The sequence below is a fragment of the Vicia villosa genome, linkage group LG6 (assembly GCF_029867415.1).
Source record: "Vicia villosa cultivar HV-30 ecotype Madison, WI linkage group LG6, Vvil1.0, whole genome shotgun sequence".
Lineage (NCBI taxonomy): Eukaryota > Viridiplantae > Streptophyta > Magnoliopsida > Fabales > Fabaceae > Vicia > Vicia villosa.
In genome coordinates this window covers 20272766-20285424 of record NC_081185.1, presented here as the reverse complement: position 1 = coordinate 20285424, position 12659 = coordinate 20272766, and the positions used below count along the sequence as shown (strand labels likewise).

The following is a 12659-nucleotide window of genomic DNA, read 5'->3' as shown; positions in this document are numbered from 1 at the left end:
GAACTTAGATTTCTTTAAAAGGTTTTTTTCTGTTTCTTTTTGCCTTTCTGATTTAGTTTGGATAAAATAAAAGTCGGTGGCGACTCTTGCTTACCGCGACATTTCGATTGATAAAAGTCAGTTCACCGTATTACAGCCAGACATATTAATATGGTTAAACATGCATAAATAAATTTGGTTCATATTAATAGGCATATTAATTGGCATATAATATATCATGCAATAATAATATAAATAAAGGCGGTAAATAATAAACCTGAATTAAAATAAATCTGAATTGAATTGAATCTTGAAGTACTCGAACTTCCACCACAGGTTGGCTGGATCGTTCTTCGGAATTTAAATGGCAGAAAATAAAAACAAGGAAATAAAACGATAAATCTAACGTAAGGCTAGATCTACGAAAAGTTCACAACAATTTCCAGTGTAGAAATCGTTGTGAGAAAATAAACGGTTAAATGAAAGCAGAATAGGGAAAAAGCAGTTCGCGGTACAATTTCGGCAGCACTTCGTTGGCAGGAAATCGGACTCATTGAAGTGAAGTGGCTGGCTCTATTTATAGGCGAGGCTTTGAAGTTGCTTTGCGTGAAAAGAGGAGCTTCCAACAGACTTGGACGTGGAGACGTGCGTCTCCGTTTCTTCAGGAAGACTTGAGACGTGCGTCTCAAGTGGAGAGAATCTAGGGGCAGTTGGAGACGGGCGTCTCCTCTTGGTGACGTGGCAGAAGAGAACGTGGAGACGTGCGTCTCCACTTGCTTGCATGGTTTGGGCTACGCAATTTTGTTCCTTTGTGGGCTTTTTGGGTCCTTAATTGCACCCCTCTTTCGCTTCAACACTCCTTTTTCGTCTTTTAGGCATAAATATTGGTCATTTAAGCTCTATTTTCTTTCCTTTTCGCAAATAGTCGTAATTGAAGTGTAAAACCTGAAATAAAGCAAATACACGCGTAATATCATAATAAATTAACATAATAAACGGAAAATGCTATAAATATCTATGGATTTTAAGCTAAATATACGATATAAAATCGTGTTATCAAATTCCCCCAGACTTGAACCTTTGCTTGTCCTCAAGCAAAATAATAAGATAAAGATAAATGAAACACACTTCCACCACGTCGTTCGGTCATACTCAGCTACATAGTGTTCTTATTGGAAAATAATGATAATGATCCTAGCAATAGACTTATAGTAACAACACTAAACAACTCCCAGTATGCATACCAATCCGAATCATGCCATTATAGCTCGACCTTTTTGACTCGTCATCATGTTTCACCCTTTTCATTCGCGCGCAATCACATTAAGCCCATTATCTTGACACGCACATAGCAGAGTAGTCGGTTAGTGACTATGATCCTTCTCATGGAGTTCTGGCACAATATGTGGTATACTCCTTAGCATTCACTTGTAGATTGTGGGGAATCGGACAATAGTCCTTCCTACCAAGTTCAGTACCAGATGACTTCTGAACCAATCGACAGTGAGTTTTTAAATTCTTTGTATTTGAGATTTGCGACCGTTAGGTTAAATGATCTTGTGAGGATCACCTTACTTAGTAGGCACATTTCTTCTTATGGTTGAGCACATAATTATTATTATGAGGATCATACACTTATATTCATCGACTCTCTGCGTAGTTTGTATCTAAGACGGTGCCGACTGCTAGAATAAACTACTAAGGGTTATTTCAAAACTTAAAGTCGGTGGTTTTGGTATAACGGGTACTCAAATCGGTTACGCATACTCGGGGTTTTAGAGTGTTGGGACAATAAGGATATTGACTATATTCAGTTTTAGTGCGTTGAGTGTTTGAGTAGCTTTGTATTTCTCGAACGTGTGGGGTTTGCGTTTATCGTTTAGGAGCAAAATTTTTGTTATGGCTCAAGAAAATGGAAGAAATTGAAATAACTACGGAATTATACATATAAGACTTAAATTCCATAAATATTCTTTATTGAATTTGAAAAACATTACAAGGAAGGGAAATAACTGAAGGGAAAAATAAAACTAAAGGAAATAGAAATAATATGACTCCCCCAGACTTAAATGATGCAATGTCCTCAGTGCATAAGAACTACTCCTCGTTGTTGCGGTTGCGAGAACTGCTCGCGCCTCTTGTACGAACACGGCGACGTCTATCAGGAGAGTTATTCACACGAATGTCAAGATCATGCAAATATGTAGCAATTTCAGCGTATTGACTTTCGTTCCTAATAGCATAGTCACGGTGCTCCTGTTGCATTTCTCGGATGAGCCTAATTGTTTCAGTTTGGTTTGTCTGCATAGCTTGAACGAGTTGATCTTGGCGTTGAATAGCAGCATACATGGCTTCAAGAGTGATAGGCGGAGGGTTGTTCGGAGGAGGTTGGTTGACATCAGCTTGCCCTTGGTTGAGTTCTTCTTCATTTGCATCCATAGGTTCATTAGGATGTTCTTGTTGGTCATCTTGAGGGTTGTCTTCAATAAGCCTCCAACGTTGAACATAACGGATGTTGATTCTTTCAGGACATGGAAGGATGACATAAGGAATAGGAACTTTGTTGACGACCAAAGTGTATCGGCCATCATGGCGGGGGGAAACCAAGTGGGAGTCACGGCAGTAGGTGAGATCGAGTGACTGAGCAGGTTTCATGAGATGTGAGAGTGAGAGGAGCTCGTCACCAAGACCTAAAGCACAGGCCAAGGTAGTAATAATGCCGCCAAGCAAGAATGGGTTCGTAGCGGGGGCGTTGACTAAGCCTTGGATGTGTTGGAACATAAACGGTGCGGCATTGAAACGGATATTGTTAAGCGCACAGTAAAGGAAAAATAATTCATTTTGGTTTACCTTGTGGTTGTTAGATCTCGCAAAAATAATATGCCCCAAAACACGTTGAAAATAACGTATAGCGGGGTTTTGAATGTGAGAAGCATGGAGAGCTCTCCAACCGGTAGGATTTTCTCCAGTGAGATGGAACCAAAATTCGAAAGCGAGATCCTCCCAGGATCGACCGTTGAGTTCTTGAAAGATTGAGCGGTGAGCAATTGGTGCATGATTAAAATGCAAATATGAAGCTACGACATCTTGATCTAGAGCATATTCACGGTTGAACATCCGAAATTGGATGCTACCGGTTGAAAGTGGTTGATTAGAGGGAGTGTCGTAGTTGAAGGGGCTCAAAAATTCTAAGACGAGCGGCTCATAAGTAGGTACGGGTTCGGTACAAAGATGGTGGAGGCTAGATTTAGTGAGCAAACGGGTGACACCATCAATGAGACCCAAAGTTTCTAGACACTCGGTGTTCACAAATTTTGTGGGAACAACCGAACGTTCGTAGAAGGCGACATATTTAGTTCGTTGAGCATCATTGTCATCATCTCGGAAGATAATGTTTGAAAGGTCGGGAGGTGGTCTCTCGGGACGCTCTCTACGGATTAATGAACGTGGAGGCATGGTGAGTGTGGAAATGAAAAATAGAGATGAAGTGTAGGAGAAATAGAGAATGGTATGAAAGTTGTGAAGAAGAAGAGTGGTGGTGGTGTGGTTTTATAGTGAGGTTTGAAAATGGGGTGGTTAATGGAGAATTAAAATGGATTAATGGTGGTGTTTGAAGTTTGAATAGAATAGAAAAGTGGGAAATGAATGGAGTTTAAGAGGTGAATGATGGAGGATGAATGAGGTTAATGGAGTTTAAATGGAATAAATAGGGGAAGAATGAAGAAGATTGAAAGATGAATTTTGAAATTCAAATTCAAAATTCAAGAGGGAAAGAGAGTGGTCTGCGTGGTCAAACAGACTGCTGGCCTTGGGAGACGTGCGTCTCAGGCAGCCAGTCTGCTGGGGCAGAGCATGGAGACGTGCGTCTCCTGTTCCTTTGGTTCGTGTCAGCTGGCCCCACACAGATGGAGACGTGCGTCTCCTGTTGTAGGCAGGTGGGTCACGCATGCAAGTGACCAGACAGTGCTGACAGATACCATTAATATTGTCCATCAGTTCATAACAGTGTCGGATTTTAATACTATTAACAGCAAAAAATTATAGGGAAGTATATATATAGCAGTCAATAGCAGTGTAACATAACACAGTAGCAGTAATCAAAAGAATTTTGCATTTAATATTAGACCAGTACTGAGTGTTAACAGAAGCAGAAAGCAAAAGTGCAGAAAAATGTAAATCTAAACTAGGAATAGAAATTACTAAAACTAGAAATAAAATCTAATAGTCTAATACGGTAACATCTAGCCACGTCTGTTGTTGTTCTGATTAGACTGAATGTGTTTGAAAACTTCGTCGAACTGAGCATTTACGGTGTCGATAAAATCGAAGAAATGCATTTGCAAAGTGTGTAGCTCGTTGCGCACATGTTGTACATCTTGTTGTAGCGCAGTGATGGCTTGCTCGTGCGTATTCAGATTAGGCATTCTTTGATTCACCGATGCGGTAGATGTAGCGGGTTGTTGTTGCTCGACCTCGACATCAGTCATATCAACAGTGTAGTCATCAACAGAATTTTCAGAACGAGTTTCAGGCTCATACTCAGATATAGGTTCATCAATAGGAAGAGGTTCGTAATCAGGAATGGGTTCATCAACAGGAAGAGGTTCATAATAACCAGGAGGTGTTTCAGGTTCAGATTCAGATGCAGGCATTTCCTCATCAAAATGTTCATAAGCTTGAGGAGTTTCAGGTGATGGCTCTCTCTCAGGAATCTGACCATAGTAAAGCCAGTTGGTAGGGTTGTGCACACTCGTCCTAGGATTCGGTAAGGTGAACTGATACCAAACTTTGTTATCAATGAGCAATTCAAAACGATCAGGTCCAAGATTACCGATGATACCTCGATTAAAGCAGAAATTGATGTCCATAGAGGTATGGGTACCAAAAGGTGTCAATCTAAGCAAAGGCACTCTCATTCCTATGGCATTAGCAATCATAGTGACGAATCCGCCGATCCTAATGGGTGAAACTTCGTCTTGCATGATGCGTTCGAAGTTTGTTAGCATGAATGCGATGGCATTGACCGGGCGATTCTGAGATGTACAAAACATGATGAACAGCTCTTCTCTAGTAACTTCAGTGACATTATCAGGCTTGCCAAAAATATAGTGAGCGAGGATCTTGTGAAAGTAGCGGAAAGCAGGATTGTGGATGTTCTCAGATTGAAATTCATTCTCTTCAGGGTTGTCGTTTCCAGTGATCTTGCCCCAGTATTTTTCCAACTCCCAGTATGGAAGATTTTCTTCAGCTACTTGGGCGTATGCATCAGGTCCATGAGGTAGTTCTAACATTTCAGCAAAGTCTCGGATGCAGAAATTAAACTCCATACCAAAGAGTCTAAAGAGAATAACTCTTTTTTTCAGCCCTTGTCCACAGTTTGGAAGATAGGTCAGGGAGCTCAAGAATTCCAGGGTGAGCTTCCGATAAGTGCTAAACTTGCGGAACAAGTGAGAACCAGTCCAACCGATTTGGTTAAGCAGGTGTAGGATGCTTTCTTCGATACCAAGCTTCACCATAGTTGGTTGGTGAGGATAGCAAGTCAACTCCATGTGTCTTTCAGCCAGCTTGTTAAATCTTGCTTCTTGTCCTCTACCACGGAACACAACTTCCATATTGTCAACTTCTTGCATCGTAGTTAGTAGTTAAATGAAAGACCTAGAAGTTGAAAATATTGAGATTAAGTTAGAACTAGGCTAGTGTTAATTTTAAAAATAAAATTAAATAAAACAAGTTATAATAATAATTATAATTATAAAAAGGAAGTATTTTCTCGAATGAAGAAAGCGGCTATAATTATAATAGTTATTATAAGATGTATGAAAAATAATAAGAAAATTAAAATCTAGAATAATTAAAAATAGAATAGTTAAATGAAAATTAAAAATTAAAATTTTAAAAATAAAATAAAATAAAAATAAAATAAATAAATAAATGTGGGTTGTCTCCCACCAAGCGCTTTGTTTAATGTCGTAAGCTCGACGATTTTAAAATAGAAAACTATTTTTTCGAAAGAGCGGGCAGTTCGTCAAGTTTAAAAACTTTGATGTTTTCATCGTATTCGAGATGATGGTAATACTTAAGACGTTGCCCATTTACGACAAAAGGTTTGACGGTTTCTCCTTTGATTTCTATCGCTCCACTCGGAAATATGTTAGTTATTTCGAAAGGGCCAGACCATCTAGATCGTAACTTACCAGGAAATAATTTTAGTCTAGAATTAAATAAAAGCACTTTGTCGCCTATGCTAAAATTTTTCCTAGATATACGCTTGTCGTGCCATTTTTTCGTTCGCTCTTTATAGATTTTGGCGTTTTCGTAAGCGTCTTGTCTAAGTTCTTCTAATTCGTTTATGTCTAGAAGTCGTTTCTCACCAGCGGCAGTGTAGTTTAGGTTTAAGTTCTTAATAGCCCAGTAGGCTTTATGTTCTAACTCTACCGGTAGGTGGCATGATTTTCCATAAACGAGTTTGAATGGGGTAGTTCCTATTGGAGTTTTGAAAGCTGTCCTATAAGCCCATAAAGCTTCATTTAGCTTGGTTGACCAATCTTTCCTAGATATAGCAACAGTTTTCTCCAATATTTGTTTTATTTCGCGGTTAGATACTTCTACTTGACCGCTTGTTTGTGGATGGTATGGTGTGGCTATTCGATGATTTACCCCATATTTTCGAAGGAGTTTCTCAAGTATTCTTGAAATGAAATGGGAACCACCATCGCTAATTACCAATCTTGGCACACCGAACCTAGGAAAGATGACGTTTTTGAAAAGTTTGATAACTACTCGTGTATCGTTTGTAGGAGAAGCAATAGCTTCTATCCATTTTGAAACGTAATCGACAGCTACGAGTATATATTGATTTCCAAACGACGATGGAAACGGTCCCATGAAGTCTATTCCCCAGACGTCAAATATTTCTACTTCCAGAATGCCTTTTTGAGGCATTTCATCGCGTCTTGAAATGTTTCCAGTTCGTTGGCATCTATCACAGCTTAGTACAGCAAAATAGACGTCTTTCCATAGGTTGGGCCAGAATAGTCCAGATTGAAGGATTTTGGCGCAGGTTCTAGATGTGCTATGGTGTCCTCCACACGGTGCGGAATGGCAATGTGTTATTATGCTTCTTATTTCTTCTTCGGGTACACAGCGTCTAAAGATTCCATCGGGGCCTCTTTTGAACAAGAGTGGGTCGTCCCAATAGTAATGTTTTAGGTCATGGAAGAATTTCTTCTTCTGTTGGTAACTTAGATCAGGAGGAAGCACACCAGCAGCTAGGTAGTTTACGAAATCTGCATACCAAGGTGCGTCAGATCGGGCTAAAGCTATTTCAGCTAATTTCTTGGTTTCAGAGTTTGGACGGTACGGTTCGAATTCATTTGCTTCTAATTGGGCAATGAGTCTTTCATAAGGGAAATCGTCGTCAATTGGTACTTGTTCGGGTTTCAGATTTTCCAATCGAGAGAGGTGATCTGCTACGACATTTTCAGTGCCTTTCTTATCTTTAATTTCCAGGTCGAATTCTTGCAGTAACAAGATCCATCTCAAAAGTCTTGGTTTGGCGTCCTTTTTGGTTAGGAGGTACCTAATGGCAGCATGGTCGGTGTATATGATTATTTTGGCTCCTACTAGGTAAGAACGGAATTTGTCTAATGCGAATACGACAGCTAATAATTCTTTTTCTGTCGTGGCATAATTCATCTGAGCTTCGTCTAGGGTTCTACTTGCATAATATATGACATGTAGTTTCTTATCCTTTCTTTGTCCTAGAACAGCTCCTACAGCATAATCACTTGCGTCACACATTATTTCGAAAGGCTCATTCCAGTCGGGAGGTTGCATAATTGGCGCAGAGATTAATGCTCGTTTAAGTGTTTGAAATGCTTCAGTGCATTTATCGGTGAAAATAAATTCGGCGTCTTTCATGAGTAATTCAGTTAAGGGTTTGGTTATTTTAGAGAAATCCTTAATGAAGCGTCGGTAAAAACCAGCGTGTCCCAGAAAACTTCTTATTTCTCTAACGGTTTTGGGAGGTTGAAGGTTTTCGATAATTTCGATTTTTGCCTTATCAACTTCGATTCCTCTATCGGATACGATGTGTCCAAGTACAATTCCTTGTCGAACCATGAAATGGCATTTTTCCCAATTAAGGACTAGGTTTACGCTTACGCATCGTTTAAGCACCATTTCAAGGTTTTCTAAACATGTTTCAAAACTTCCTCCACAGACAGAGAAGTCGTCCATAAAGACCTCCATTATTCCATCTAGGAAGTCGGCAAATATTGCCATCATGCATCTTTGGAAGGTCGCGGGTGCATTGCAGAGTCCAAAAGGCATTCGTCTATAAGCGAATGTACCATAAGGGCAGGTGAATGTGGTCTTCTCTTGGTCGTCAGGGTGGATAGGAATTTGGAAAAATCCGGAGTATCCATCCAGATAACAAAAATGTGGGTGTTTAGCTAGGCGTTCAAGCATTTGATCTATGAAAGGTAAAGGGAAATGGTCTTTTCGGGTAGCTTTGTTTAGCTTCCTATAGTCAATGCACATTCTCCATCCAGTTTGGGTACGTTGTGCTACAGATTCTCCTTTTGCATTAGTGATTACAGTGACTCCTCCTTTCTTTGGTACGACGTGAACAGGACTAACCCATTTACTATCGGATATAGGATATATTATTCCGGCTTCTAGCAGTTTTTGGATTTCCTTTTTAACCACATCGCTCATAATGGGATTTATTCGCCTTTGATGTTCCCTAGAGGTTTTACTATCGTCTTCGAGCATAATGCGGTGCATACACAGAGAAGGGCTTATACCTTTCAGATCTGATACGTTTGATCCTAAAGCGGTAGGGTATTTTCTTAGGACATTAAGTAATTTTTCAGTCTCGCTTCGTCCTAAGTTGGCGTTCACTATAACTGGTCGGTTTAGTTCTTCGTCTAGAAACTCATATCTAAGATCGGTAGGAAGTGTCTTCAGCTCTATAGCAGGTTTCTTAGGTCCAGGTATAGGATCAGGAGTTAAAGCTAAGCATTCACTCAGGTGGTTATCTTGATATTCCTCACGCCAGTTGTCATCTTCAAAAATTGGCGGCATAGGAATTCTTAGGATGTCGGTTTCCTTATTTGGTTCGGATTTTATTTCCTTGACACACTCGTCGATTATGTCAGCAGAACAGCATGTGTCAATTATAGAAGGTGCTTTTAGGAATTGGGAAAGTATAAATTCTATTTTCTCTTCTCCTACTTCGAAAGTAAGCTTTCCTCGCTTTACATCTATAATTGCACCAGCGGTTGCTAAAAATGGTCTTCCTAATATGATCGGGATGTTAGAATCTTCCTGGATATCCATAATGATGAAGTCAGTTGGGATGTAGAATTGACCTACACGGACAGGGATATTCTCTAACATTCCTACAGGGTACTTAACTGAACGGTCTGCTAGTTGAAGAGACATTCTTGTTGCTTTAAGCTCACCTAGGTTGAGTTTCTTACAGGTCGAAAGAGGCATCAAACTAACACTAGCTCCTAAATCGCACAAGGCTTTCTCTATGATGGTTTTTCCAATTACGCAGGGTATAGAGAAACTACCAGGGTCTTTCAGTTTTGGAGGCATGTTGTTTTGGATGATAGCGCTACATTCAGCGGTAAGCGTTATAGTTTCGTTATCCTCGAGTTTCTTTTTGTTTGATAAGATTTCTTTTAAGAACTTAGCGTATGAAGGCATCTCAGTTATGGCTTCTGTGAACGGTATGGTTATGTTTAATTGCTTCAGAAGTTCTACAAATCTTTTAAATTGCGCTTCGGTTTTTGATTTAGCTAATCTCTGAGGGTAAGGAATTGGTGGCTTATAAGGTGGTGGTGGAACATAAGGTTTCTCTTTTTCGGGTTCCACTTCGTTATTGTTCTCATCAGTCTTAGCAGTTTGTTCGTCAGTTGTTTTCTTTTGGGTTTCCTTTGGCTCTTGTTGTGACATGGGTACGTTTTGGGTTCTAGGATCTATGGGTCCATCGTAATTCGTTCCACTTCGTAGTGTTATCGCGTTCGCATGTCCTTTAGGATTTGGTTGAGGTTGAGCAGGAAACGTGCCAGCAGGGGCAGCAGTAGGTGCTTGTTGTTGAGCCACTTGTGAGATTTGAGTTTCTAACATTTTGTTATGCGTAGCTAAAGCATCTACTTTGTTCGATAGTTGTTTTAGTTGCTCGCTATTGTGGATGTTTTGATTCAGGAAGTCTTTATTGGTTTGTTGTTGGGAAGCTATGAAGTTCTCCATCATGATTTCTAGGTTCGACTTCCTAGGGGTGTTTTGAGCAGCTACAGGCGCTTTTTGGTAGCCAGGTGGTACAGCAGGTGCTTGTCCAGGCGCGTACAACGCATTGTTGTTCTTATAAGAAAAGTTCGGGTCGTTTTTCCATCCAGGGTTGTACGTGTTAGAATAAGGGTTTCCTTGAGCGTAATTTACTTGATCAGATGGGACTCCAGTCAAGAGTTGGCATTCAGCAACTACATGCCCAGTCAATCCACAAATCTCGCAGTTAGGTGCTACAGCGGCAGCGGTGGCTGAAGGAGTGATGGTTAAATTCTCGATCTTTTGAGTTAAAGCGTCTACTTTAGCGTTAACGCGGTCTATACCACTTATTTCGTACATTCCTCCTTTGGTTTGGGCTTTCTCTAGAGCGGCTCGTTCGCCACCCCATTGGTAATGGTTTTGTGCCATGTTCTCTATGAGTTTGTATGCTTCATCATGGGGTTTGTCCATTAATGCTCCGCCAGCAGCGGCATCTATAGTCATTTTAGTGTTATATAAGAGACCACCATAGAAAGTATGGATGATCAGCCATGGTTCGAGTCCATGATGAGGGCATATTCTAAGCATGTCCTTGTAACGTTCCCAAGCTTCGAAGAGTGATTCGTTATCTTTCTGGGTAAATCCGTTGATTTGACCTCTAAGCATAGCAGTTTTGCTAGGCGGAAAATATCTCGCTAAGAATACTCTCTTCAATTCGTCCCACGTAGTTATGGAATTGGAAGGCAGGGATTGAAGCCACGCTCTCGCTCTATCTCTCAAGGAGAAAGGGAAAAGGCGCAATCGAATAGCTTCGGAACTAACGTTGTTGGCTTTGATAGTGTCGGCGTATTGCACGAACACGGATAAATGGAGATTGGGGTCGTCTACAGGGCTTCCAGAGAATTGATTCTGTTGAACAGCTTGGACCAGTGAAGGTTTTAGTTCGAAATTGTTCGCTTCAATCGCAGGTGGTGCGATACTTGAGTGCGGTTCAGCGCGCGAAGGAGCGGCATAGTCTCTAAGAGGACGAATAGCAGCCATCTCTAACTTCGGGGTAATTTGATTGATTTGATCAGTAAAAATCAATTCCTGATTAATCGGAATTTCTGCTACTTCGGGAAGATTGCGAGCTCGACGTTTGACGTTAATGAAACGTTCGATCTCGTTAATTCGTTGTATTAAGTCTCCTCCTTCTGAACGAGTATTTGGCATACAATCGTTCAAAAAGAAAGGGAAGAATTGTCCTAGTCTCTACGGTGTAACAGTGAGTTACGATATCGACTTAAATAGTCCCCGGCAACGGCGCCAAAAACTTGATCGCGACTTTACGTGTCTATAAATCTGATAACTGCAAGTGCACAGTCGTGTCGTGTAGTTTTAAAAGATATCGAATCCACAGGGACTATGAATCGATCTACCGTTATCTAAGGTTACTATGTAAAGCTAGGAGTACTAAAATTTCGATTGTTCCTAAGGGAAAGTGATTGTGAGAAAATAAAGAATAATAATAAAAGACAGGTATCAGTATGTATTTCGTTTAACTAAAGGTAATCCGAAGGTCCATTGGCTTTTGCATAATTAAATTAAAAATCTTTACTAATTCCAATTGATTAAAAATCCTCGTCTCAAACTTTCGCTCTGTTGATTCAGACTACTATCCTAATCCTAATGTACGCTTTCGCCATCCCATTAGATTTTAGAAGAGCTTTTTGGAAACAGTGTAATTAATAAAATGCCTATTTTACGAGGTTGTTATCTATTTAAATCTCCTAATCTCAAACTTTCGCTCTGTTGACTCGGAGCAAGCTAATACCCCTAACGTATGCTTTCGCCATCCCGCTCGAGTGTAAAAAACAATTTTTGAAAATAAATAAGTTCCAATTAGTTTTAATACGCTTTCGCCATCCTTAAAACTAATGTCCTATGTCTACTATCCAGTTAAACACCTCAAACTTTCGCTCTATTGGTTTTAACCTTTGACCGTCTTAAGCCCTCAAACTTTCGCTCTATTGGTTTTAAGACTTACTAATTAAACTAGACATATAAACCAAAAATAAGTGATAATTAATAAAACATAATTTAAGCCAATTTATTTCGGATCCCTACGGTTAACTTACTTTACATACCGACACCTTTAGTAATTTAGCCAGACATATTAATATGGTTAAACATGCATAAATAAATTTGGTTCATATTAATAGGCATATTAATTGGCATATAATATATCATGCAATAATAATATAAATAAAGGCGGTAAATAATAAACCTGAATTAAAATAAATCTGAATTGAATTGAATCTTGAAGTACTCGAACTTCCACCACAGGTTGGCTGGATCGTTCTTCGGAATTTAAATGGCAGAAAATAAAAACAAGGAAATAAAACGATAAATCTAACGTAAGG

At 39.8% G+C, this 12659-nt stretch overlaps 1 non-coding gene across 1 annotated transcript; it reads left to right on the top strand.

Annotated features, from left to right (window-relative positions):
* Positions 1–10816: 10816 nt before the first annotated feature.
* Positions 10817–10923, top strand: LOC131615301 (small nucleolar RNA R71). Its single transcript, XR_009287723.1, has one exon. It is a non-coding gene; the product is annotated as a small nucleolar RNA R71 (small nucleolar RNA).
* The last annotated feature ends 1736 nt before the right edge of the window (positions 10924–12659 follow it).